This window comes from Lagenorhynchus albirostris, chromosome 5, assembly GCF_949774975.1.
Source record: "Lagenorhynchus albirostris chromosome 5, mLagAlb1.1, whole genome shotgun sequence".
Classification (NCBI taxonomy): domain Eukaryota; kingdom Metazoa; phylum Chordata; class Mammalia; order Artiodactyla; family Delphinidae; genus Lagenorhynchus; species Lagenorhynchus albirostris.
Window position 1 is genome coordinate 22,777,056 of NC_083099.1, and position 26,932 is coordinate 22,803,987.

At 35.1% G+C, this 26,932-nt stretch overlaps 1 protein-coding gene across 6 annotated transcripts in view; it reads left to right on the top strand.

Moving 5' to 3' along the window:
• SLC9A9 (solute carrier family 9 member A9) overlaps positions 1-26,932 on the top strand; it is a 658,568-nt gene that overhangs the window by 14,293 nt on the left and 617,343 nt on the right. For all 6 annotated transcript variants that reach the window (XM_060149673.1, XM_060149670.1, XM_060149671.1 and 3 more), the window contains 2 exons: positions 9,436-9,528; positions 11,567-11,610. The gene's annotated coding sequence lies outside the window, so the exon portion shown is untranslated. The remainder of the gene's footprint in view (positions 1-9,435; positions 9,529-11,566; positions 11,611-26,932) is intronic.

Here is a 26,932-nt window from a genome sequence, read left to right on the forward strand (position 1 = left end):
ATGAAGGAAAAATAATCAGACCACCGTTTACTTACAATAGGAGAAGCAAGAGGAAAATTTAGTATCATTTATATTGAAAAAAAGGACTATGACCCAATAACGCTAATATAACTAAGATATCATTTAATTGTTAATTTCAAAGAAAGTTGTTTGGAAATATGTGAAGATTGATAGAATATATCACTCAGTAGTACAACTGAAGAAATAGTAAAGGAAAGGACTGTAATCAAACCACAAACAAATGAAAGAAAATACAGCCCTCAAGACATGGGAAGATGGACTAGATGAAAGAGTGATGAGCTCTGACACATCTGTTACCTGAAGAGAAATCTAAACAGAGATGCAGGCTGAGTATGTATAATATGAGTACAGACTGTTGATTCTTGAAATAGAAGTGGCATATGTGAGGAATCCCTGATAATAGACTAACTAAAGGTAATTATCAATAAAATATGCTAATAAATCCTTGGGGGTGGGGAGAGGGGAAGTAAAAGTATTCTAAAGGGCTCATCCAGTGAAGGAGCAGAGCACCTAAAAACAGAATTAATTGGTTTCTTATTTTCATATAACCCTTTCATATGGGTTTCATTTTGAGTATATGAAAATGATAATCACCAGTTGAACAGAAAAGTATAATAAAATTTGCTGATTATAAAGAGGAAAAATATAAGTAATAATAATGATCAGAGAGGGAACTAGTAAGGGAAATATTTAGAAGGAAAAAAGGAAAATGTTTAAAAATGCAAACAGGGCTTCCCTGGTGGCGCAGTGGTTGAGAGTCCACCTGCCGATGCAGGGGACACGGGTTCGTGCCCCAGTCCAGGAAGATCCCACATGCCGTGGAGTGGTTGGGCCCGTGAGCCATGGCCACTGAGCCTGCGTGTCTGGAGCCTGTGCTCCGCAACGGGAGAGGCCCCAACAGTGAGAGGCCCGCGTACCGCAAACAACAACAAAAAATAAGAATGCAAACAAAGTATAAGGTGAAAGGAATAAATCCTAACAAATGTTTAAATTCCCCATTGTGTAAAACAAATTCTCAGATTGAGTTGATAAAAACAAAACCTATCGGTGTATTCCTAAACACACACACACACACACACACACACACACACACACACACACACACACTTAAAGCAGTGAAGAAATATTGGAAATAAAAAATAGGAAAAGACATAAGCAACAGCATACAAAAAAAATGGAGGAAAGGCAACATTCATGTCAGATCAAATAAAAAGGTTAAAAGTACTAAGATAAAGATGATGCAGTGATAAAAGTCACAGTTTACAAAGAATATAACAGTTATAAGCCAGTTTTTAAGGTATTATCTCTCAGCTTCAAACTGACCCTTGTATATTTTGCTTTGTGATGCTGGAACTAGACCTCTGGAAATTGCACTTCTGATTTGTCAGCTTGCTCCCTGTTAAGCTCTGGCGATAGGGAGAAGTATAGGGTGATCATAGGCCAGAAGGAGGAGGAAAGAAACTCTTCTTTTTCTCACTATTTTCTTCTTGTTCCTATTAGCATCACCCCAATAAAACTTCACTGTGGCACTAACATTTCCTTTCAGCAGCAGCAGTTGACTGTAGTGTGCAGTCTTTCAAATATCATGCTGATTATGCCCCCTCAGGGAAACCAACACGAATGTTGCTCCAGCTTCTCTTAGAGCTGGATCCCAACTCCATGAGTCCCCTCATCTGAACTCAGAAATGCCAGCACCAGCCAAGCAATAAACACTTCTCCAGTTTCCCAGTTCTAGATATGGTAGTTGCTTCCTGCAGTTTCTAGCTCTGTGATATTCAAGAGTTCTTTTTTTTTTTTTTTAACATCTTTATTGGGGTATAATTGCTTTACAATGGTGTGTTAGTTTCTGCTTTATAACAAAGTGAATCAGTTATACATATACATATGTTCCCATATGTCTTCCCTCTTGCGTCTCCCTCCCTCCCACCCTCCCTATCCCACCCCTCCAGGCTGTCACAAAGAGTTCTTTTTATGCTTTTTGGTTCTTTAACATCTAAATAACTTTTTTATATTAAGTCATCTCACTTAAATAACTGTGAGATTCTGAGAAGGTGGTAATGGAGATGGTAGCATATGTTTGAGATCTTTTGAATCCCCATATAAAAAGACATTGCAACTAGATGACAAAGCCAAAAACAAACAAACAACAGGCTGGCTGTCCTCACAAACCCCAGAATACAATCAGGTGGGACAATAGTCATAAGACCTGTGTCTTATCAATGTCTATGTAGCGGAAAGCAGTGTGAAGCCAAGGGACATCTGACAGAGCTGAGAACAGAAAAACCCCACATAAACTAAAAGTATTCACTGGAAATCATGGCAATTCAATTTGAGAACAGCAGCTAAAACTGGGAGAGATGTAGCATATTCCAGTAATCAGACCTAAGTCTTAGAGTTGGTTCATTCCCATAAATTCTCATACCTGAGACTAGGGCTTGCTTCAAGTACAAGGTCTCATACTGAAGAGAAACTGCTGGGATGACACAAAATTGTTAAGCATGGGAACAACTAAGACAAAGGAAAAAGAAGATCCAGAGAAAAGGGAGAAGGAAACGGAGCTGGTAACTGCACCAGGCAAGCACTTATAGTTTTACTAATATAATAAACTATAGAAAAGGGAGCTCATGAGAAGTTAGAAAAGCTATCTGAACCAAATCTAAGAAATTATGCAAATTAAATCCATGTAAAAATGAACATTGGAAAACTACTGAAGTCAAATAACATACAAGTAACTATAAGAAAAAATGACAACAAGGAACAGAATAACCCTGCAGGCAAAGAAAACATACTAGAAAGACATGCTCAACGTGTATGCAAACTGAAACATACCATTTCAAAATGAGCTAAGAGACTTAATGTTGCTTAATGAAAAGATACAAGATATGAAAACAAAAATTAGAAAAACTCAGAAATTAGCTAATAAAGCTCAAAAAACAAAAGAAAAAATATTTCAGAACTGAAGAATAAATTAGAAGAAAAACACTTAACACACACACACACACACACACAAATACAACAAATAATGCCTTACAAGAAATAGTAAATTAAAGGGAGGGAGTTTTTTAAAAAAAAATTAAGAAATAAAAAAAGATTTGAGGGAAAATGACAAATATTGAAGCTTTAAAAAGAAGATTCAGCATACGGATATAGGAGTCCCTAAAAAAAGAAACAAGAACATCTAGGGAATAGAACAAATATTAAAAACTTGCTGGGGCTTCCCTGGTGGCGCAGTGGTTGAGAGTCTGCCTGCCAGTGCAGGGGACACGGGTTTTGCCCCGGTTCGGGAAGATCCCACATGCCGCGGAGCGGCTGCGCCCGTGAGCCATGGCCGCTGAGCCTGCGCGTCCGGAGCCTGTGCTCCACAATGGGAGAGGCCACAGGAGTGAGAGGCCCACGTACAGCAAAAAAAAAAAAACTTGCTGAAAAATATTACTGTGAAATACACATTAAAAGAGCACACTTTTACATGAGAATATCCAGAAGAACTAAGACCAAGAAATATTCTAGTAAAGGTATTGGACTTTAAAGGAAAAGAAAAAAAAATCATTGGGAATCTAGGCAAAAGAGTACATATTTCAGAAGGGCATCAAAATTATCAGATTTTTTAACAGCAATGCTTTATGCAGGAAGAAATGGAACAACATATTTAAGATACTTAAATATGGGATAAAAAATAAGGATAAAATAAATGAGCAATTGTGATATATTCTAAATCTGTCATTACTTGTGACCTTGAGAATGGGGATCCTCAGTGTGAAAAGAAAGATGCAAAATAAAAAAGGTTAATTAAAAACCCTGTAGTCCTGAATTTGAAAAATCCTAGAAAAAAAAAATCACCAACCAGTGATTTTTTATAGCAACCCTAGCTTCCAGACTACTCTTTTGACATATCATTTTCTTTTGAAGGAAACCATAAAGGCTTCTTCAAGATATGATTGATTCCAGGTCTACAGCAGAAAATATGCTAGAACATCTTGAAGTATTATATAGCAGAAAAACAATCAGAAATTACAAGGGTCATGTCACAAGGATTCAGAAGTCAAATTGAGGCTCTAATTGGCCATAGTTTGTATAAAAATTGCAATAGATTGAAGCCAATCAGATATGTTTAAACTTGTGAGTTCATAATAATATTAAATAATATTTTTTAAAGATTTCATTGGTCACTGTGGTAGGCCTCCAGAGATATACAGTTTTTACTGTATATGGAAAAAGGGTCTTTGCAGATGTGATTAAGAATAGTTAGATGGTGGGACTTCCCTGGTGGCACAGTGGTTAAGGCTCCACGCTCCCAATCCAGGGGGCCCGGGTTCAATTCCTGGTCAGAAAACTAGATCCCACATGCATGTTGCAACTAAGGAGCCCTTGAGCCACAACTAAGGAGCCCGCCTTCCTCATCTAAAGACCCAGCACAACCAAATAAATATTAAAAAAAAAAAAAGAATAGTTAGATGGGGAGATTATTCTCAATTATCCAGGTGGGTCTTAAACATAAGGGAGACAGAGATTTGACTACAGACAGAAAATAAGAAGGCCCTATGATGGAAACATTGTCAAAGAGCGAAGACGGAGGAAGCACCTGGACATGGGATTCTCACCTAGAGTCTTTGAAGTGAGTGTGGCCCCACTGAAACCTTGATCTTAGCCCCATAATACTCATTTCAGACTTCTGGCCTCCAGTATTGTAAGGGAACAAATATATGTTGTTTTAAATCATCAAGTTTGTGGTAATTTGTTACAGCAGCCATAGGAAACTATTATAGTCGCAAATCATTATCTTAAAAACCAATGAAAGGAAAACAGCAAGCATTCATGTCACCCTACCTAAGTGAACCATACCACTTGGTAAATAGTAAATAAGTTTGTGTCTTCTTATAAACTTATTTCAGCTAATAAAAACATTAGGCTATCACTATTTCACAAACACCAATGAATTAATGAATCTAGGCATTGAACACAAATGGCTGCACACATCAAAACTGAGTGAAAACAATCTATAAGTGCCTTCAGATGAAAATTATAGTCTTACCAAAGGGATAAAAAGGTAGTTTTATCAAGCTTCTGGATCCCGAAGACAGTTTGCAAGAAATAGAAAAAATAGAATATTTGAATTACACCATGAATACATAATCAACAAAATTCATACTGTGAGAAACTGGACGGGACAAACAGCCCAGTTCTTCAACAGATAAATAGTAAAGAATAGAAAGGAATGAAGGGAACACCTGTATATAAAAAGAGACTTATAAGACAATTCAAGTTAACAAAAATGGGTAAGGGTCTAGGGGTGCCCACTTCAGTGATTGAAAACCATAAAAACTCCAAGGAAATGAGTATTTTAAAAGTTGGGAAACTAGATATGGGTGGGAGGGGGCTGTGAGAGGGAAACAGCACACAGAGAAGCTTCTAGGATGGCTGGTCAATTTCTGTTTCTTGGCGAGAGCAGTAGTTACAAAGGTATAGTCTTAGACTGTTTGGGCTGCTATAACAAAATACCACAACTGGATAGCTTATAAACAACAGAAGTTTATTTCTCACTGTATTAGAGGCCAGAAGTCCATGATCACAGCACTGGCATGGCTGGATGAGGGCCTTCCTCCAGGTCACAGAATTTTTCTTGTATTCTCAGTAGGCAGAAAGGGCTAGGGAGCTCTCTTTTGCCTCTTTTATAAGGCACAGTCCCATTTGTGAGGGTTCTACCCTCATGACTTAAGCACCTCCCAAAGGCCCCGCCTACTAATACCATCACCTTTGGTGATTAGGATTTTAACATATGAATTTGGGGGGTACACAAAAATTCAGACCATAGCAGGTATTTAACCTTATAATAATTCACTAAGATTCATTTTCTTTTGTGTTTTTTTTCTGTAATTTTATTTTATTTTACAATAAAAAGACACAAAAAAAGTAAGTAAAAAGTACTAGACTGGCATACAACTAAAAAACTGGACAAAGTATAGGAAACAACTGTTTTCAGACTTCAGAAAACAGGCAGCACAAGGCTGTGATTCTAAAGAGAAGGGAAAGTACTTAAGTGAGTCCAGCAATCATTCTCCCTTTCTAACTGGAGGCACTTTCCAGAATGAAAAGCAGGAAGGTAGAGCATAGACAGACCTGGGATATATTTGAGTTCAGACCAGCCAAAGTGTAGTAACATTAGTGAACAGTCCAGGCATTCAGCAGAGACCCCAAAAGGGTACTACCTTAGTAACAAGGCTAAATTACATCCACATTAAGGCTAGTCTAGCACCTCACAAACAAAACTTTTTAAACAACCTCAAATGGATGAATAATTGTGTTACATAAAAAATGTCAGCATTCTTTAGAGGAAAACTAAAAATCCAGACTCAACAACATGAAAATTATCATATTCAGCATTGAATCAAAAATTACTAGACATGCAGGAAAAAGCAAGTAATAACTAGGAATGCAATTAGTTAATAGAAACAAACCCATAAATAAAATAATATTAGCAGACACATTCTTTAAAATAGCAATTAGAAATATTTTTAAGGAATTATAATGAGGAAAGAAAGTTATGAAAAGAGAACTAAAATGAACTTTGAGACCTGAAAAATATATCCAATATGAAAGAAAAAAAAAATACAGGAAACAATAAATGGGCTTAATGGCAGATTGTCCAGTGTAAAATAAAGAATCAATGAACTTAAAGATATAGCAATTAACAATTGTTTAAACTAAAACACAGAGAGCAAAAGGGCTGAATATAAATGAACATATTCACTCTGTGAGCTATGGGACTATATCAAATGATCCAACTTAAGTACAAATGGTGTTCCAAATGAGGGGAGCAGAAATTTTTTTGATGAAATAACAGTCAAATATTTTTTCAAATTTTAAGAAAATTATAAACTCACAATCCCATGAAGCTCAATAAGCCCCAAGTAGAGCAAACACAAGAAACCATACCAAGGGACATAAAATCGAATTGTTGAAAATCAGTGATAAAGAGAAAAATTTTAGTGAACCAAAGATTAAAAAAGGGGGGGGGCATTTTCCATGCTTTGGAATTAATAAGAGTTAAAATTGACTTCTCATTAGAAACAATATCAGCTGGAGGGCAATGGAAAAAATCTTCAAAATAATGAAAGAAAAGGAAAACTATTGATCAGATTCCATATCTAGTTAAAATATCCTTCAAAAATAAAGGCAAAAATAAAGACATTTTCAGACAAAGCTAAGAAAATATATCATTAACAGTCCAGCACTACAAGCACTACAAAAATAAAGGAAGTTATTTTTGGCTAAATAAAAATTTAGATGGAAATTTGGATCTACACAAATATTCTTACAGTCCAATTAAAAGGTAGAGATTTTCAGACTGGATAAAAAGGCAAGGCCAAACTTTATGGTGTCCACAATAATCACTTTAAATATAAAGACAATTATAGGTCTTTAGTCGTAAAAAAGATAAAGTGGCTATATTAATATAGGACAAAATCAATTTCAGGTCAAACAATATTACCAAAGTGAAGAATGTCATCTCATAATAATTAAAGGATCATTTAATCAAGAAGACATAATTCTAAATGTGTGTGTGCCTAATAATGAGCTTCAAAATGCAAGAAGCAAAAACTAAGAGAACTGAAAGGAAAAATAAATTAATCCATAAATGTTGTTGAAGATTTCAACACAGTTTAGTAATTCATAAAATAAGTTGCCAGAAAATTTCTCTAAGATTATAGAAAACATGAATAACAATAGCACCCTGATTGTCCTAACTGGAATTATAGAAAACTACACCCAACACAGAATACATCTTATTTTTGAATGGGCAGGAAATATTCATCAAGATAGATCATATGTTGAGCCATAAAAGAAGTTCCAATAAATGTAAAATAATCAAAGTCATACAGCATGTATTCTGTGACCACATGAAATTAATTTAGAAAACAATGACAACATTTATCTTGAAATAAATATCTAAATATTTTAGAATTAAATTACACAGTTCTACATACCCCATTGGTCAATGAATAAATAACATGGTAAATTAGAAAAAATGTTGAACTGAATGAAATGCTATTATTTTTGAACTATAATGAAAATAACACATCAAAATTCGTAGGGTGCAACTACAGTAACTTACAGGGAAATTTATAGCTTGAAGTGCTGATACTAGAAAAGAGGAAACATTTAAAAACCAATGATCTAAGCTTCTATTTTAAAAAGTAAAACAAACAAAAAATTAAACCCACCATAAGTAGGAGGAATGAAATAAGGAATAGAATAATAAATTAAGTGGAAAATAAACGATAGAGAAAATCAGTTGAACAAAGAGCTACTTCTTTGAAAGGATCAATAAAATTGATAAACCTCTTGCTAGACTGATCGGGAAAGAATGAAAAAAGACAAAAATTACCAAAGACAGGAATGAAAGAGGAGAAAACGCTATGGAGCCTACATACATTAAAAAAATAGTAAAGACATATTTTGTTAAAAACTATGACTACTTAGATAAAATAGAATACTCTGAAAGGCCAAATTAAAACTGGCATGGGGGGAAAAACATGTTAAGTCTCCTATTTAAAAAATTGAAATCGATTATTTTAAAACTTCCCTTTTACAAAGGAAACAGCAGTCCCACACGGTTGGATTGGTAGATTAAAACAAATATTAAAAGGAAAACATCACTAATCTTATACAGACTCCTTCAGAAAATAGTGGTAATGAAACTATTACCAATATCCAATTCATTTTATGATGCCAACATTATCCTAATACCCTAAAACCAGACAGAGACATTGTAAGTAAACAGAACTACAGACCAATATCCCTTAGGAACATAGATTCAAAAATTCTTATCAAAATATTATAAATTCAGCAATATATAAAAATAATACATCATAACTAAGTGGAACTTATTCTAGAAATGCAAGATTGATTTAATTTTCAAAAACTACAGATACTTAATTTGAAATGGGTTATTGATCTAAACATAAAAGCTAAGACATCATAGAACTTCTGGAAGTAAACTTAGGAGAAAAATCTTCACAGAACTGGAGTAGAAAAAAGTTTTTGAGATAAAACACCAAAAGTTCTCGTCATGAAATCAAAAACAATGATAAATTTGGGGAATTCCCTGGTGGTCCAGTGGTTAGTACTTGGTGCTTTCACTGCTGTGGCCCCAGGTTCAATCCCTGGTTGGGGAACTAAAATCCCACAAGATGCAAGGTGCGGCCAAAAAAAAAAAAAAAGAAAAAGGCTAAATTTATTTTATCAAAGTTAAAAACTTTGTTTTAAATGCTTTTATTGTAAATTTTATAGTTTAACAAATTATTTAATATATTTTATGAGGTAAGGAACTAAAGTAACTGGAGAACTGGTTACAAAGGTTATTGAGAGAGTGGGCATGTGGATTCTGAGATCTAATTGTCTGAATATAAATTGCAGGTACTAATGAGGAGAGCATCCTGACTCCGTTAACATCCTGAAGTAATTCTTCATACCAGGAAATTACTGCAGCTTTTAAAACTATTTGGCAGGGTAAGACCACACTTCATCCCAGGGTAGAATGTGAGAGCAGCTATATGTTTTAAGACTAGTTTGAAATCTACTAATATTCTTTTTTTAACATTTATTCTATGATTCTGACTTTCCTACTCCTTTTCTCTTTTCCAGTTTCTTCTTAATTATTAGCTGTTGGTTTACAATGCTCACCCAGTTTATCCTTACTCGTTTTTCCTTGCTTGATGTTTTTTCTTCCTTAAATGACATGTAAAGATGCCAAAAGATTTCATGGTGATAACTGCCCCTCTTCTTTTCTCCTGTGCTTCCCACCCAGGGTTGTTTTATTATCCATTTTCTAGGTGTAAACCTGTATTACTATGTGTTTTGTTATGACACAGTCACAGTCTTGGTTCCTTTTGGAGTGGTTTTAATAAATGAGTTATTTTTAGATTTTGTAATAGTATCTTTGTTATATTTTTCCAGTTTTATTGACATATAACTGACATACAGCACTGCATAAGTTTAAGGTGTACAGCATAATGATTTGACTTACATGTTTGTGAAATGATTACTGCAATGAATTTAATTAACATCCATCATCTCATATAGATACAAAAAAAAATTGTGTGTGTGTGTGTGATGAGAATTCTTAGGATTTACTCTCAACAACTTTCAAATGTGCCACAGAGCAGTGTTAACTATAGTCATCATGTTGTATATTACATCCCTATTACTTGTTTATCCAATTACCCTCACAGCCCCACCTCTGGTAACCACAAATCTGATCTCTTTTACTATGAATTTGTTTTTTGTTTTTGTTTTTAGTTCCACATATAAGCGAGATCATATAGTATTTGTCTTTGTCTGTCTGACTTATTTCACTTAACATAAATGCCTCAAAGTCCATCCATGTTGTCACAAATGGCAGGATTTCCTTCTTTTTATGGCTGAATAATATTCTATCATATATATATATATATATGTGTATATATATATCATAACTTCTTTATCCGTTCATCTGTCAATGGACACTTTGGTTGTTTTCATGCCTTAACTATTGTAAATAATGTTGCAATGAACATTGGGGTGCATGTGTCTTTTAGAATTAGCATTTTCATTTCCTTCAGATATATTTCCAGAAGTGGAATCGCTAGATCATATGATAGCTCTATTTTTAATATTTTTAGAAAACTCTATACTGCTTTCCATAGTGGCTATACCAATTTACAATTCCTCCAATAGTGTGCAGGGGTTCCCTTTTCTCTACATCCTCACCAGCATTTATCTTTTATCTTTTTGATGATAGCCATTCTAACAGGCATGATGTGCTATCTCATTGTGGTTTTAATTTGCATTTCCCTGATGATTAGTGATGTTGAGCACCTTTCCATGTACCTGTTGGCCATTTGTATATCTTCTTTGGGAAAATGTCTATTCAGGTCTTTTGCCCATTTTTAATTGGATTATGTGCTTTTTTTACTCTTGAGTTGTATGAGTTCTTTATATATTTTGGATATTAGCCCCTTATCAAATATACAGTTTGCAAATAGTTTTCCCCATTCTGTAAGTTGTCCTTTTACTTTGTTGATCATTTCTTTTGCTGTACAGAAGCTTTTTAGTGATGTAGCCCCACTTGTTTATCTTTGATTTTGTTGCTTGTGCTTTAGATGTCATATCCAAAAAATTATTGAAGACATATGTCAAGGAGTTTTTTTCTTATGTTTTCTTCTAGAAGTTTTATGGCTTCTGGTCTCATTTTGAAGTCTTTCATCCATTTTGAGTTAATTTTTGTGAGAGGTATAAGATAGGGGTATAATTTCATTCTTAGAAATATTCGATTTTCCCTGTGATATTTATTGAAGAGACTGTCATCTCCATTGAGTATTCTTGGCTCCCTTGTCAAATATTTGTTGACCATATACGTGTGGATTTATTATGTTTCTAGGCTCTCGATTCTGTTCCCTTGGTCATGTGTCTGTTTTTATGCTAGTATCATACTGTTTTACTTACTTTAGCTTTATAAGATAGCTTGAAATCAGGAAGTGATGACTCCCACTTTATTCTTCTTTTTTAGGATAACCTCTGCTCTTTCAAACACACGATTAAGAAAATGAAAAGGTAAGCCATATTGGGAGAAAAGGTTATATCTATCAAATTTTATATATGTGTGTATAATTATACATGTATAATACACATAATATATATTTATATTATATTTTATATAAAACTATATGTATTACATAAATATGTAAAAATATAGGTAGTCAACAAACACATGAAAGAATGCTCACTATCAATAGTTGTCAGAAAAATACAAACTGAAATGCAAATGAGTTATTACTACACATCGTTTCACATGGCTAAGATTAAAATAACTAGAAATAACAAGAGTTGGCAAGGATTTGAAGCAACAGAAATAAATAGCCTGAATTACCTTATTCCAAAAATAAAGAGAAAATTATATAGAAATTCATCCCAGTTACAATCAGTGCTAGAAGATGATACAACATTATTTACATTTTCCTCAGGAAAAGAAAGAACATCAGAAGAATTTACTACAAAACCAAATTATTATACATGTTTAAAGCCAACAAACAGAGTTTTCAAGCCTAAAAAATCAGAGGATAGATTATATTCATTTTAAAAAGAAAACCGTTGAAATTTTAGGAAGAAAATAAGCTTAAAACTAAACCAAAGAAAAAAGATAACCTTATAGTAAACATTAACAAGTTAAAAGAAGAAAACAAAACAATTTGACAAAACTAAGAACAAACATAGCTATCAGATCAATAAATTTAAATTAAAAAACTCACCTAGTGAAAGAGGAAACTCTTAGGTCAAATCATAGAGCTAAAACCAAGTATAAACTGTAGATTCAAGAGATTCATCTAAAGCCAATCTAATCCAGAAAGGCTGAAAACTAATAGTTGGGCACAGACATACCTGCAAATGCCAACAAAATGAAAATAGGGGATATTTGTGCATGTATCAGTTTTTTTTGCAGAAATTGCTAGGTGTTTATCAATCCCACTTCTCCTTCCACATAGGAATACTGCCTTTCCTGGCCCAAACTGCAATATGAATATGGCCTTGTGACTGGATTCTAGACAAAGTAGTGTGGTAGATGGGATACATCCACTTCCAGGGTTGACAGCAAAATGTTTCATTCAGCCTTCTCACTTTTTCTCTTAGCCAGCTAAAAGCAAAAGATCCAGCATAAAATTCTGAGAGGGTCATAGTAGGTGGCTTGAACTAATTTACTCTTTTCTAAATATAAATATATAAAGATGATAGTTTATACTTATTCCTCTAGAAAATATGGTCCTCCACACCAGAAAACTAGGTGATTTCCTAGTTCTGGGGCCTTGATCTGCTCAAATCCCAACTATCAGATATCCTTAAGCTTCAAGGGAAAGGTAATGTTGAAATATCGCTGGGTAGTGCAATATAAAAACCATTGTTTTTAATGGAACTGTAGCTGATTTACAGTGCTTCAGGTGTACAGCAAAGTGATTCAGTTATACAGTTATACATATATAATATACAGATTCTTTTCCATGATAGGTTATTAGAAAATATTGAATATAGTTCCCTGTGCTATACAGTAGGCCATTGTTGTTTATCAGTTTTATATATAGTAGTGTGCATCTCTTAATGCCAAATACCCAATTCATCCCTCCCCCGCCTTTCCCCTTTGGTAACCATATGTATAAAAACCGTTTTTATTCACCTACTTTCCACCATGTAAAGGTTCTAAATCATCAAAGCTTTGTCCAACTATTAATATTTTCAAGTCAGTCCAACCATTTGATGAGAATGATCTAATTCCTAGCATGTCCCTTTGTCTAAATAATTTCTTTTTTTATGTTGTGTACTTACTCTTGACATATGGTTATGATTTTTGGTTCTTCCAGCAGCCTTTTCATGATCTTTTAACTAAAAAGTTGTTGCTAGCTTCTGGTTACCACTTTTGTTACTGAATATATCTTTCTTGTTACTATCTCCTGGAACCACTTTTCGAATCTCTCCTTTAACTCAGATGCCATGATTTTCTTTCTCACAAAATGGAATTTTGTTTTTTCTCTTGAAGTTCTAAAGAATTTCTGACTATGATATTTATAGATTTTTTTTCAGATTTTCTGGTGGTTGTTAACTAGTGATAAAGTACTGAATTATATCAATGTATTAAAATGTGTTTTGAGCAGTAAAATAACACCACATTTTAGATTTCAAAGTCCAATTGAACTGCTCTAAAATCTCAGCCTTAACCAGATCACTGTTGACAAAATGATGGATGTTATACTCCTTTAAAAGTTTCCTTCTGATATTATTTAAAATTTCCCGTTAACCTTTTCCCATCTATCTGGAGTGTCTGTACTTCTTTGGCCCAAATCAAATATTGCTCTAGGAGTTGAGACAACATAAATGACCTCTCCTGTCTTGTAGACCCTTGGCTTGCATAAAGTTTAAAAGTACATCCTTGGACGTTAAATCATCCTCTGTTACTTATAAAACTGGCTCATGTTCTCCAAGTCTACTTGCCAATGTTGTTACATATCTAGAATCTTCTAATGTTGTCTTAAATGTTGTCTTAAATCTTCTAATGTTGTCTAATGTCTTAAAAACATTAGAATCTTCTAATGTTGTCTTGAGAAAAATAAAATGTGCTTTATTGTGGAGAGCATGAACATTTTTTTTTACTTAAAGATTGTACTACCTGATTCGATTTACCTTCTTGTTCCTTCTTAACTGCTTATGAAAGACAGGAGACATAGCCCCTTAGCTAATAGTTCCTAGAAAATAGTAAATCTTTCTAAACAAGTTCTGTGCCCTGTTAAATCTAGAAGATTTATTAAAACAGTGGCTGTCTCACTTTTCTAAGGCTGCCATAATAAAGTACCACAAACTAGGTGGCTTAAAAAAATTACCCAAAAATCTATTGTGTCACAGATCTAGAGGCTAGAAGTCCAAAATCAAGGTGTCTGCAGGGCTATGCTCTCTCTGAAACATACAGGGGGATCCTCCCCTGCCTCTTCCTCGCTTCTGGTAGTTTACAGCAATTTTTAGCATTCTTTGGCTTGGAGATGTGTTGCTCCAGTTCTCTGTCTTCACATAGTTTTCTACCTGTGTCTGCTGTTGGAAGCATTCCTCCCTTTGAAACTCAGACCTGTAGATCAGAGTGTAAGGTTGCAGGTATAGGGAGCAAAAATTTTTCTAGTGGATCACTAGGAGTAATAGTAAGTGGTGCCACTCTCATATTCTTCAGGAGGCTATTCACGTCTGAATCAGCACCCAATATATGGTATTGTTTCTTCCATAGCCAGTATTCACAGGGCCAGGTATCAGAGGTAGAAATGGGAATGAATCCTATTGCTGTTTAATACAACTGTTTCCATACTAAGTTGACCAATAATAGTGTTTTGATGATTAATTAAAATTAACTCTCTTAAAAAAGCTTTTAGCAATATTTTAATCACTAATGTAAACACATAATTATATATTGCTTATACTATAAATTTTGAAAGAGAGCTGAGTTGAAGTTTATTTGTGCCTTATCTGAATTCTTCATAATTTTCTCCTTTCTCCATCTGTCAGTGTTGACTCCTTAATCTTACCATCTCAAATTCCTCATTTATCCTTATCAACGATAGAGAGGAAAAAAAAAGATAAACTCAGTCACCTTAACAACTCAAGAAAAAGAAGTAAACTAATAACATGAGAGAAGTTAAAAAAAAAAGAGGTAAGATTTTTAGACTTATATTTTTGAGTTTAAAACACTTTGTGACTAATTTTTCACAGCAATGTTATCGTCATTGCCATCTGCCTTGAGTTCTTAAGTACTAGATGTGTGATATTTATTAATAGAAAAGAATGTGGACAGTAGTCCATGATTTATTTACAGTTTCTTTCATGTATAATTTTATTATTTATGAAATATTTTTACATACACTATTTCACCTAATCAAAAGCCCTTAGAAGTAGATTTAGAAGTAGCCTTTTTTTCAAATGAGAAAACCAAGTTTCCAGGCAGCTAAACAATTTGTGCCCAGTCATATAACTAGTTTAGTGGCAAATAGGAAACTCAAAATCCTTTTTTTCTACTAAATTCAGTTTTCCAACAACATTACAAACTGAATATTCTCTAGTGAATATCATAATAAAGATTAGTTGGTATATTAAAATTCTTTTAATCTATCAAAAATTATGCTACTTGTATGAACCCCATTCTAAAAGATATAATGGTATAAAAAATCTAATTTTTATTTATAATTTACTTACTATTTTAAAAATACCACTGGATTGTTTGAATATTAAAATGTGTGATAAAACAATTTCAAGAAAAAAGCAGTTACAGCTGAAAATTATCATTTCTTAGTCATGAGAGGTTTTTTTAGTTATAGTCTAAAAAGGCCTCATGCATCATCCAATATGATTTTCACAATTACTTCTTGTGTTCATCCCAGGGACATTTAAAAAGTTATGGGGGCAATGTTTCCTTTTATATACACTTTCTGTAGTAAAGGATTATAGGTCATCAGGTGCCAGTGTAGTTGAGAAGGTCATGGGTATAACTCCTAGAAAAAGTATTTCACTTTGACAGGAAATGACTGCACCACTTTGTTTAAAAACAGTACAATGTGTTAAACTTGAGAAAAATGGTACACTTGCATGTACTGGTGATGATCTAATTTATATCTGCAGCCTTGATTGCTTCTCTGAGCCCCCTACACACATATCTGCCATTATGGCCTATCCACTGGGATGAGCATTAGGCACCTCAAGTTTAACCTGGCCCTAACAGAACTCTTGTGTCAGCCTTTTAAGCCCCATCTTTGTAGATGGCTAAAATCTCAGACAGTCTTATTTCCTCTTTCCTTCACACCTTACATCCAACCTATCTGCAAGAACTGTTGGTTTATTTTCAGAATATATCCTGAGTCCGACCACCTCTTGAAACCACTACCCCTGCCATCCTAGTCCAAGTTGCCATTATCTCTTATTCAAACCACAGCAGTAGTCTCCTAAATGTCTGCCTGCTCCTGCCAGACCATTACCCTACCATCCAGTCTCTACATGGAAGCCAGGGTGATATTTTTACATTGTAAATTAGACCATATATGTTGCCCCATAGCCCAGAATATGGCCCAATGTCTTTACCTTGGCCTAAGGGCCTACATACCCTTGTCTAGCCTCATTTGATATCACTCTCCCCATACCATTGCTTCAGCCACACTATCCTTCCAACTCTTCCTACAAATACACCAAGCTTTCTCTGGCTTCAGGACCTTCCTACCTGCTATTTCTTTTACCTTTCACTGGATATTTTTGCAGATTCAGTCCTTCACCTCATTCAGGTGTCTGATCAAATGTACCCCTGAGAAGCTTTTCCTGATTGCTTTATTGTAAAATGCTACCCTTCTCCACTACTCAATTTTTTTTTTTTATATTCCTTGGTTCTTTTTCTTCAGAGGAAGTATTTATTTTTTGTTTCCATATTAATTGTCTGTCCCTCCTGTAAGAAGAGTAGCTTTGTCTTTTTCATGGCTTCATCCCCAGTGCCTGGTACAATGCCCAATGCTTAGACAGAAATAACTATTTTTGAATGAATGTATAAATGCATTTATTTAAATACTCATAGTTTTAAAATTGAGGCAAAATAGTTTAATTTAAAAACGTATAGTGCTTGCTTAAAAAAGTTATATTGCTTTGGAAAAATCTCAATTAGTTAAAATTGTATGCAGTTTGCTTCTATGAAGAGAGTTGATATGCTGAGTGAATCAAGCATTAATGGACACACCTGGTGGCAGGTGCTGGTATTGCAAAAATAAAGACTAAAACCGATTTGTCTCCATCTACAGCAGTGGTTCTCAACCTTGGCCATACATTAGAATCACCTGGGGAGGTTATACAAGTCTAATGACCAGGATGGACCCCAGAACAAGTAATTCAGAATCTTTGAGGGTTGTATCCAGGGCTCTATTAACATGTTTTTAAAAGTTCCCCAGCTGATTACAATGGACAACTAAGAATGAGAACCACTGATCTATAAGGTAGGGGATTTTTGCAAAACTATTCCCCATGCTGACAATAGTATAGGAAGTATTCAAATACTTGTTAAATGAATTAATGAGTGAGTGAATGAATGAATGGGTGAATGTAAAGGGTGTTGATAGCCAGCTGAACTCTTGAAAACCATTCAAAGCCAGATTTAGCAAATGAAAATACCGAATTCCCATTTAAACTTGAAATTTAGAGGAACAAGGAACTTTCTTCAGTAATCCATGTCCCAAATATTGTAGGGGGGGCATACTTATACTAAAAATATATATTTATTATTTGCCTGAAATTGAAGTTTAACTGGCATCCTGTATTTTATGTTGCAACCCTATCTATTGATGAGGGAACAGTTAAGCTTCTCTTGTAAAAATCAGCATGTTATTAAAATATTTAAAACAATTCACTGTTTTTTTAAAAAAATTTATTTTATTTATTTTTGGTTGCGTTGGGTCTCTGGTGCTGTGCACAGGCTTTCTCTAATTGTGGTAAGCGGGGGCTATTCTTCGTCGCGGTGAGCGGGCTTCTCATTGTGGTGGCTTCTCTTGTTGCAGAACACAGGCTCTAGGCACGCAGGCTTCAGTAGTTGTGGCTCGCGGGCTCTAGAGCACAGGCTCAGTAGTTGTGGCTCGCGGGCTCTAGAGCACAAGCTCAGTAGCTGTGGTGCACGGGTTTAGTTGCTCCGCGGCATGTGGGATCTTCCCAGACCAGGGCTCGAACCCGTGTCCCCTGCATTGGCAGGTGGATTCTTAACCACTGTGCCACCAGGGAAGCCCAGCAATTCACTGTTAAAGTGGTAATTTAATCTCTCCTATCTTCAGCTATAAAAAGCTACCATAGAAACAGTCTATTATCCTTAGGAATAAACTTAATTTTGCACTGTTAAGCTATTGATAGAATAATCATAAAAATGAGGTGAGTTCTTGTGCATTATATATTTTCCAAATGAACTTAGAATTTAAATTCTTCAGTATCTATTTTCAAGCTATCAAATCTTGTACCATAGAGTAAGAAAAGCAAAATTCAGACACTTTTTAAGACCTATGAAGTACATTCTCAGCATGACTTCTAAATCAGGGGCTACATTAAGGTGCTGTGTCTTGAATTCTCCACAGGTCCCTAGGAAGTGTGAGAAAGAGAGGAATCCTTCAGGCTATAGACTTTATTTCTCTCTAGCTATTTTCTGCTCATTATACTGACTAGCTAAAACTAAGATTAAATGATAATAATGAATAATACTTGACTTTAATTCTGGAAAAAGAAAATTATTGAAACAAATCAGTTGAATAATTTGTCATGCAAGCAGAAGTATCAAGGACATTGCCTTTTTCTTGAAGGATCCGTGAAAGTTCCAATCCTTTGTAAATGGCAGATAAACACCTTTCACCAGAAGGTGGCATGCCCATATGTTCAGAAACTCTCCAATGAATGGCTGACCCAAAAAAGGATCAATTACTGTTTGATTATCAGTGTGGAAAGAATAGAATGATGAAAAGACAGAACAGAAAAGGCTGTTCACATTTGTAATGTTTTCTGTCCCCAACTGAAGTGCACAGTGTGGACTGGTTTCTATGCTTCCTGCAGAATTTGCAGAAAATGGCTTGCTGAGAGTTAGGTGGTCAAAATTTTTGATTTTCTTGGAACACTACCTTTTATTGTTTGAAGACATCTTCTTCAAAACTTGCCCAAATGTTGTAATAAAAACCAAACTTTTGCTGCACTTTTCTTGGTTATATGCCATTTCTTTGCAGATATGTTAGCAGGCAGCCATCCCTAAATCCAATGATGGATTAAAAAAAACAAAACTAAAAAATCAGGAGGGGAAAAGGTCTCTCTCAGATAGAAGTTTTAACCTGTTTATCCCACAAGTCTGAGACTATTTCGGCAAGGGCAAACTCAGACAAACTATATATTTTCTGCATATCACTCTGGCTGACAATCTGAAGTGAGGATACAAGAACATAGGGACTCAAGTTGATTTTTCTGACGTGGACTGCATATGGCAGTATGCTCTTTCACAAACATTACTGCACCTTACTTTCTCAGAGCTTGAGATGACGTAATTGCAGGCTTTATCACTTTTCAGCAACACACACGATTTAAGATATCTGATGCAGATGTGAACATAACTTTGGAATTCAAAATTTCAAATTCTGTTTCTTAGAAGGATTGTCCTGGGAAAGTGGATTCAGGTGTGGAGTGCTTCGTGCTTAGCTCTATTTTGACTTTTAGAAGTTGTCCTCATATTTACTTTGCAATTCAGTACAAAGATAGATGCTCTAAATTCAATAGGTTATACCTGAAACTATTTGATTCCCTAATTACATTTGTCAAGTTTCAAACATATGCATAGGTGTATCTTTTTAGTACATTGATTTTATGTTTATTTTTTTAAACTGATACCTATGGTAATAATAATAATAGCTACTTTTTGCTGAGGTAGTACAGTAAAGGTTAAAGGCAATGGCCCTGAGGGGTTTTCTTGGGCTCTGACCCTAGCTCTGTCTCTGATTAGCTGTGTAACTTTGGCAAACTATTTAATCTCTCTAAACCTTAAGAGAAAATAAATGCCAAGTCTCCAGCATGTAGTAGGCAGTAGATGGTTGGTAGCTGCTCTTCTAAGGGTAGAATTTGTAAACTGGAAGTTAACATTTCATTGAACTCATCTCTGAAGGACAGATAACAACAGTACTTACCTTTATGGCTTTTGTGAGGATTAAATGATGTAAAGTATATGACATACTGAGTTTAGTGGCCTGCACATAGTAAGCAAGTCAATAAATGGGAGCGATTGTTTTATTGTTATTATTATTCTTTTTTCAGGTACCATATACACTATATCTATCACCAATAAAAATATTATCCCCATTTTATTAAGTAGAAACTTTGGCCCAAACAGCCTAAAAGGAATTCGAGCCAGCAGTCAAACCCCAGGCTGGTTCCAAAGCCCCAGACACTTTCATGACAATCTATTTGGCTCTAACCAATGGCTATTCTGACATCAAAAGAGCTGACATTGAGCAACCAAGGAACAAGTTTTATTTCAATTTAATTGTTCAGAGATGGTAAATTCCTCACACCACTTGCTGATACTCTACTATATAGTTACTGAAAAGTACATTGTTTACTCTAAGTTTTGAGGCCTTTTTAAAAAACATCATAATGATATTATCTTCTATCATTCAGACAATGAGATTACAGAGATTTCATAACCGAATAAGATATAGAGAAAAAGACAATATCATATTCTTTAAATTCTCCAAAATCTCTGACAGAATTATAGACTTCTTTGTACTTCTTGGTGTATTTTAAAAGAACAAGAAAGCCAATGTGAAGTATTTTGTATAAGGGTGTTATACGAAATTATTATTTTTTACCTCTAATGCTTAGTTTTGACTGCTAGTGTTTACAAAATGCGCCTGGCTAAACAAAATGAGTCAATCAGTTGGTGTTCCAGATGTTTGGGGGAATATCCAGATGTTTGTGATCTTAAAGAAGGATATTTTCAAAACAAACATTTTATTTTCCCACTTTTCAGCTGCATGTGCTAGCCTAGCTATTATCAGACTTAACTATAATTTGCTTTTTAGTGTAAAATAACCTGAATCTTTTCACAGAGAAAATCTGATTTCAAAAATATAAACATTAAGTCACTTTGGAAACACTTTAGAAAATTTGAGTGGAAAGATTGGCAAACTTTTTCTGTCAAAGACCAGATAGTAAATATTTTAGGCTTTGCAAGCCTAAAATCATTCTTGAAACTATACAGCTCTGCCTTTTGTAGAGTTGATAGGCGTGGTTGGATTCCAACATAGATTTATTTACCAAAGCAAGCAACAGTGGGCTGCATTTGTTTGGCCTAGGTCTAAACACACCGAAGATACTAGATATATTCTGTTTTGGGTAATAAGTAAACATCTGTCAACATAAATTCAGGAGAAGAAATTTCAAAATGGTAGCATCTATCACTGTTTAGTTGGCCTTGAAGATGTGCTGATTATGCTTCGTCTTCCCTCACTTCCTTGTTCTCCCTTCTCTGCCCTCTTCTGTCTCCTGGGAGGCTGACCTTAACAGACTACATCACCACTGGACATTTGGGTGACACCAATAGGAGATGAGAAGCTAGAAGGAGGGAGAAATTCTTGCAACTTTGGAGTGCCTCTCCCAGACACAGATAATTCACTGCCTACCAAACCTGACTGCTGTGTTCTAAGGGAAACCCATACTGTGCACAAATCTTTCCCCTCTCCTCCAAACACAAGTGTCTTGCTTCTCTATATATTCTCTCAGGGCAAGCTTCCTGCTGATTGTCACTTAGAAAACAGCTGATAAATCTGCTAAGTATTGACTAAACCCAGGGTGTGTGGGTGGTGGATGTCTCTTTATTAGAGGACTCCAAGAAATGCCTTAAAAAGTAAATAAGAAAGGAATTTATAAAGATGGTACCAAAAGCTGCCCTGTGGAAAATGAGGGCAAAAGAGCCATTCTGGCAATTCCTACCATAGAGAAAATTCATTATTCATAAGTTCAGCCTTGATACTGGCAATGAACCAAGACTTGGAGGCACAGGTTTGTTGTGTCATCTCACCAAATGCCATTAGGGCTTAACAAGTGGTGTAGTTTTTATTCACGTTTGGTACCACCTTTACTACCATTCTAGAGATACTTTATTTTTTTCTTTTAAGATTTTTTTTTTTTGATGTGGACCATTTTTTTTTAAATGTCTTTGTTGAATTTGTTACAATATTGCTTCTGCTCTATGTCCCGGTCTCTTGGCCCCAAGGCATGTGGGATCCCAGCTCCCCAACCAGAGTTCGAACTCGCATCCCCCCACACTGGAAGACGAAGTCCCAACCACTGGACTGCCAGGGAAGTTCCAATTCTAGAGATATTTTAAATTATTCTCAATTGTCAGGTGTTATACTACCCATGGTATAATTGAGAGATGATGAAGTAGAACTAAAGAGGTGATTTTTTTCATGGTATCTTAATGACATTTAGAGATATTACTGTTTTGACTAGGTATGTGTCTACAAAGAATCTGTTGGGAAAAAATCTCTTTAAAACTCTTTTAATGAGCCACTTGTACTTTTATAATTCCTGAAGTCCACTTCCTGGAACACTAATTCCTATGAGTCTCTACAAAAGAGTCATGTTATAACCTGCTCTTAAAGGATCACAATGCACAGGAGAAGATTAAAGCCTCTGGGAAGTATTGGCAGTAACTAACCTGTTTAACTTTCTTCACTAAATGTTTCCCAAGCTTACTTAACCATGACATTTTATTTTGAACATGATTTATTAACACCCCATGGAACTTACTTTAGGAAATGCTGGTAAAAGGTATTAAGATATTTGGGCTTAATCACTAGGAAAACTGCTACTATTTCACTTGATTATTTTTGTCATCTATCAATTGATTTGAATATTTATTTAAAATTATTACCTTTGAACGGATTTATAAGGAAAAAATAATAAGGCATTTCCCAAATTTTCTGGTAAATAACTTCTGCCTGCCTCAAAGTGTTAGATCTGCTGAAGTCAGGTCACCAATAGTGCTTGAGAGGAAGTACATCTTACCTGTGTCCAACGTTCAACTCAAGTATCACCTCCACTTGGAAGCATTTCTGACCCATGATCCGGTTACTTGCTTCCTCCTTTGCATTTCCCTTACCACGGTTACTTGCTCCCTCCTTTGCGTTTCCCTTACCATGGCATTTACTAATCGTATTTATGGTCTGTGGCTTACTTGTCTAATCCCACTCTCATGGATTATAAAATCCTTGAGGGTAGAGACTATAATTAATCTTCTTTGTTCCTAATATCTAACACAGTACTTGATTTTTAGTAGATGCTTATTTAATAAAGTGAATTTTTTGATAATTCTACATGGTTTGAAGCTGCTGTAGAAATAATTTGCATTCTCAACAGATATTGAGGCAGTGGTGTGCCAGAACTGGTATATACCAACTTATGAGAGCAGGTGGTCAAAACTGGAGGAATTTTGCCAGCCACTTGACTTCATATTAGTACCTTGATATCAGGCCATGGTGAGAGTATTCACAACATAGAAATTGGCAAAAGCTACAAATCAAGGCTTTTTCATTTTCTTGGAGAGCCAGTTGTTAAACATTTACCAGCATACCACTATATATGATATCTTTTATCATTTTTTTCATTAAATGGTAATTTAATAATAATAAAATAAAATAAATTTTAAATGTTTTAAAAGTAATGATTTTTAAATGAGTTGTTCTGTCTCCTCATTTAGATTGCAAATTATCTGGGGAAAGGGTTTACTTTCTTTCTTACATTACTTTCTTTACCTTTATTGCCCCAGTGCCTAGGAACTTATAAGCACTGAATAAATAATTGTATGTGGAAGGATTGATGTCCTAAACAGGCTTTGTGTTTTGAGGAGTAGGAGTGGGAGTGTCAAAAAGGAATGAAAAAAACAAAATCATGTTTTGAGTTGATCCTAACACTGAATTTTGTGTTCAGAATTTTGGGTGTACCATATATTATTTTTTCCTTCTGATTTTGTATTTATTCTCAAAATTTAACTATATTGAAAGAGTTATATTACAACCAGTGACATAATCATAGCCACAAGATTATAATCTCAGGGATACAGGATTTTACGGTGGTTGGACTACAGACAAAGATGTATTTTCACTGCTGCAAAACTGCAGCAAAATTAGCTGGAGTTGCAGGATTTCCTTATTTACCATTTAAAAAAAACTACCTTAAAAGACTGTTAATTTCCAGCGATATTAATCAAGCTCAGGAACTAATATATTGTGTGGAATGTGATGAGAATTTCAACAGGAGTTTTAGACCATACGTGAAGAAAATGCTGCCTCTGCAATGTACCATGTAGTATTTCTGCTCATGCTGTTACAGATAAAATGAACCTTTGAAGCCAAAAGCATCTAAATCTAGGATTTCACCTAAGCAAAATACATATTCTAAAAATATTTTAAAATAAGATATCTTTTATATACAGTAAAATATACAAATCTTAAAAGGAAAGCTTGATGAATTTTCACAAACATAAACCGCTGTTACCATCACCAGATCAAGATATAGGCATTTCCACCCTGCCAGAAAGTTCTCTTCTGCCCCTTCCCTGTTGATACCCATCCTTCTCATATTATCTTTATGACTTCTACCACAATAGATTAATTTTGCCTGTAAAAGACATATTTTATGTCTATTTTTTTATTGTTAACAAATATATAAAATGGAATGATTACTGTTTGAGGACTAGTTTGGGACAAATGAATATAAAACAGATTAGTGATTATATATTTATTAATAATAATGATTAGATATCACTTTCAGGCATCTAGCCATGCTTTCTTAAGGTGATTTTTAAAATATCTTTAGGAACCTCTTAGGACTTGTCAGTTAGCTACTACAATTTTATTTACTCTTTGCCTACAGTTCACTTAAACAGCATAGCCATTCTGTATGAAGAACTTTTCATAAAAAGAAACATTTTTTATTCTTTGAGCTCATTGTTAGAGGACCAAGAGACCAAATTAGACAGACAATTCTGTCAAGAAGTTTATGGTCTAATGTCTATAGGATGTACATATCTTTCATCATTCACCACTGCTTGCTTTATTAGGCTTTCTCTCCTAAGTAGTATGTTTAAAGCCAGCTGAGGATTGGAATCTGGTTCTCCACAACACTTACCCTATGGTTAGTTCAGCCTAGTCAAAAGAAAAAGAAAAGATGTTTCCTTTGACAGTGGGCCACAGGGATGTAGCCACAAAGCCAAATGCTCTTGCTCAAGTGGAACATTGTAGGCCCTGAACATATGGTTTCTGGGAGAAGCCTGAAGGGTGTGATTTTCTGTAATGTGTCTGCGCAGACAAGATGGACTTCAGAGGCTGGAATGATAATAATTATACTTTGTATGGTCTAGAGTTTTCTTGCTTTCCAAGTTGCTTTTTTTTTTTTTTTTTTTTTTTTGTGGTATGCGGGCCTCTCACTGTTGTGGCCTCTCCCACTGCGGAGCACAGGCTCCGGAAGCGCAGGCTCAGCGGCCATGGCTCACAGGCCCAGCCGCTCCGCGGCATGTGGGATCTTCCCGGACCGGGGCACGAACCCGTGTCCCCTGCATCGGCAGGCGGACTCTCAAGCACTGCGCCACCAGGGAAGCCCTCCAAGTTGCTTTTGAGAAGGGGCAGAATGTGAATGGAATAAGTTCCTCAAGACAGCATTCTTATGGTGCTGCTTTCCTGGCCTGCTCTCCAACTCTGAACACAACAATTCTGTGTATAATTGTCAGCTGGGGTCCTGGCTAGAGATGGACTATACCCTCTGCAACTTTAATCCCTTCAGCAAATATTCCGTACTGCCTATTGCTGTTGGCAGTCAGCATCCCACCTCACTATTCCCCTGGTGGAGTGTAACAAAAGCCTCATGAAAGAAAGGTTAATGATTTCTATATCTTCCCTTTACATTTTTTAAAAAAATATTAATCTATCCAAGAGACTCCTGTTTTCCTTCAAAGATATTTCATTCAGCCTAGTCCCCTAATATCCCAAACTTAAAACTGAAGTTAAAAAAATTTAATCTGAAATTTTGCCTAAATACAATTTCTCTTTTCTCCTAATTATTCTTTCAAACTTAATTCAAATGAACTCAATTAAACAAATATCTCTTGGGTTCTATTGTGTGCCTGGCACATATCCTAAGTCTTGGGGAAGCAACAACAAATAAGAAGCTCACAGTTTATTAGGCAGAGGTTCTCAGAGTGGCTGGGGTTACAGAGAAAGGGCAGACCTGGGAACATTTTTCTTTTCTTTCTTTTTTTTAAAAAATTCCCAGTGAATGAGAATTTTGAGAATCACATGTGGTGAATATTGTGGTGTGACTTTCTCTCCAGCCTCTATTTTTCTTTTCTTAGAAACTTCCCTGAATTTTCATTTTGGTAGACACAACGACTTCATACACCCCTGGCTCTAGGGTGAGGCATGAAGTTCAGGCTTAAAGTAGATTTTATATTCTCATGTTTGGATCTCAGTGATTGGTTAATGGTTGTACCACTGTAGGAAAGCCAGACTCAGAATGAGGCTAATACATTGAAGACTGAGACCTAGAAAGGAATGACTCCTTGATCAAACCAATCCTGAAGCCCACAGAAACCCTAGACTTTCTAGTTTCATTAGTCAGTAAATCCCTTTTATTTTTAAATTTGTTCTGTCTTAGGGTAAATATTAAGCTGCTATAACAAATAGACCAAAAAAAAAAAAAAGAAACCCAGAATTAGTTGCTAAAATAAGATGGTAGTTTATTTCTTTCTTGTGTTATAGTTTGACTTGACCATCTAAGGCTGAGGAAGCAGCTCTGCTCCATGAGGCTGTCCAGGGAC